We start from the raw sequence: 3,004 nt of genomic DNA on the forward strand, positions 1-3,004 counted from the left end.
GAGGCGAGACGGCGACCTCCAAGGGCCCACCTGGCGGAGCTTAGGGCGTTTCTTTACTTGTGCCCCCCAATATATTTTAAATAATTTTTATGCAACCTTTGCATGAGGTGCTTTCACCTCGAGACAATTTGCTTTAACACTTTTAATTGATCTTCTCTTTTTTGCCTTTACGCACTTCGGCTACAATTTCTTGAAAAACTTAGTTTATGCTGATCTTTTTCCATATCTCGAGCTCCTTAGGGAGAACAACAATCCATAGATTTAAACCAACTTCTAAGTTTTATGACCCGGTTAGGACCAGGAACTTAGTTTGAAAACTTAGTTCGCGTTAACTTTTATCCATATCTCGAGCTCTTTAAGAAGAACAACGATCAATAGATTTAAATCAACTTCTAAGTTTTATGACCCGGTTAAGACCAGGAACTTAATTTGAAAACTTAGTTCGCGTTAACTTTTATCCATATCTCGAGCTCTTTAAGAAGAACAACGATCAATAGATTTAAATCAACTTCTAAGTTTTATGACCCAGTTAGGACCAGGAACTTAATTTGAAAACTTAGTTCGCGTTAACTTTTATCCATATCTCGAGCTCTTTAAGAAGAACAACGATCAATAGATTTAAATCAACTTCTAAGTTTTATGACCCGGTTAGGACCAGGAACTTAATTTGAAAACTTAGTTCGCATTAACTTTTATCCATATCTCGAGCTCTTTAAGAAGAACAACGATCAATAGATTTAAATCAACTTCTAAGTTTTATGACCCGGTTAGGACCAGGAACTTAATTTGAAAACTTAGTTCGCGTTAACCTTTATCCATATCTCGAGCTCTTTAAGAAGAACAACGATCAATAGATTTAAATCAACTTCTAAGTTTTATGACTCAGTTAAGACCAGGATAGGACTTAGTTAGTGTTAATCCTTATCAATATCTCGCGTTTTTTAAGAAAAACAACGGTCAATCGATATGAATCAACTTCTAAGTCATTAAGGAGACCTGGTTATATCCAGGTACCATATGCCCCCCAAGTAACTGGGAAAGGGTCTTTCGTGGTTACTTTAGATTACACTTGCAAACATACATAAAAGTTGATTCTCATTAATACATAAAAAGTGGCCTTCCAAGCCTTACAGGTGAATCATTGATAATATTTCTTTAAGTGGATGGCGTTCCAAGTCCGCGGGAACGCCCCTCCATCAAGTCGAGCTAACTTATAAGTTCCCTCCTTAATGATTTCGATGACCTAGTATGGTCCTTCCCAGTTTGGTCCCAAAACTCCATCTTTGGGATCTCTCCCAGCCAGAAAAACTCTCCTTAGGACCAGGTCGCCAACGCTAAAGGCGCGTTTTTTGACTTTGGTGTCGAAGTAGCGAGTAATTTTTTGCTGATAATGGGCGAGCTGGAGTTGCGAATCCTCTCGCCTTTCATCAACTAGATCGAGGGAATTGCACAGGAGCTCGTGGTTTCGATCTTGGTCGTAAGACTGGACTCTATGCGAAAGCACCTTAATTTCCACGGGGAGGGCTGCCTCACTCCCAAAGGTTAGGGAAAAGGGAGTATGACCCGTAGGAGTCCGATGTGAGGTCCGGTATGCCCATAGGACCTGGGAGAGTTGCTCTGGCCAGAACCCCTTTGCTTCATCCAATCTCTTCTTGAGGCTCGTCTTTAGAGTCTTGTTGACAACTTCGACCTGTCCATTAGCCTGAGGATAGGCCATGGAGGAGAAACTTTTTATGATTCCGTATCTTTCACAAAACTCGGTGAACAGGTCGCTGTCGAACTGAGTGCCATTGTCGGAAACGATCTTCTTAGGCAGGCCAAACCGACAGACGATGCTTTTAACCACGAAGTCCAGAACCTTTTTGGACGTTATCGTTGCCAAAGGTTCTGCCTCAGCCCACTTAGTGACGTAGTCGATGGCTACCACGGCGTAATGGACCCCACCTTTTCCAGGGGGGAGGGCGCCCACCAAGTCTATTCCCCAAACTGCAAACGGCCATGGGGTCAGAGATCATCTTCAGCTCGACTGGAGGAGCTTGGGCAACTGCGGCGAACCGCTGGCACTTGTCGCACTTCTTTACGTATGAGATCAAGTCTTTGGATAGAGTTGGCCAGTAATACCCCTGCCTCAGGACTTTTAAGGCCAAGCTCTGCCCCCCAGTGTGGTCTCCGCAAAATCCTTCGTGCACTTCCTGCAGGATGGCCTTTGCTTCACTTGGAAGAACACACCGGAGGAGAGGTAGGGAGTGCCCACGTCGGTACAACACCCCATCGACTATCGTATACCTAGGAGCATGATATAGGACTCGCCGTGCATCGTTACGTCCTTCAGGCAGCTTGCCTTCGACGAGATATTCAAGGATGGGGGTCATCCAGGTCGGCCTGGTATCGATCATCTCGACCTCCATCCTGACTTCTTCTACACTTGGTTTCTCCAAGAATTCGACTGGTACTAGACCCAGTGTCTTCGTTTCCCCATAGGTGGTGAGCTTGGCAAGAGCATCTGCGTTAGCGTTCTGCTCCCGAGGTATCTGCTCGATCGAGCCTCATTCAAACGCAGACAGCTCAGATTTCACCTTTGCCAGATAGGCGGCCATCTTGGGTCCCCGTGCTTGATATTCGCCCAGAACCTAATTCACCACTAGCTGGGAGTCACTGAAGCACTGGACGGAGCTCGCCTTCAGCTCCTGGGCTATCCTCAGTCCCGCCAGCAAAGCTTCGTATTCGGCCTCGTTGTTGGAGGTTTTGAATCCAAATCTCAGTGCCGAGTGGAATCTATGTCCCTCGGGGGATATCAAAATGATTCCAGCTCCGGATCCGCACTCGTTGGATGAACCATCCACAAAGATCCTCCACAACGATTGGGGCGAGGTGACCCGGGCTGAGTCCTCTGCTGGATCCTCCTGGAATCCCGCGCACTCCGCTACGAAATCGGCCAAGGCCTGGCTTTTTATAGCAGTTCGCGGAGTGTAAAGAATTTCGAACTGACTCAGTTCGATTGCCC

This window comes from Humulus lupulus, chromosome 9 (assembly GCF_963169125.1).
Source record: "Humulus lupulus chromosome 9, drHumLupu1.1, whole genome shotgun sequence".
In the NCBI taxonomy this organism is placed as follows: domain Eukaryota; kingdom Viridiplantae; phylum Streptophyta; class Magnoliopsida; order Rosales; family Cannabaceae; genus Humulus; species Humulus lupulus.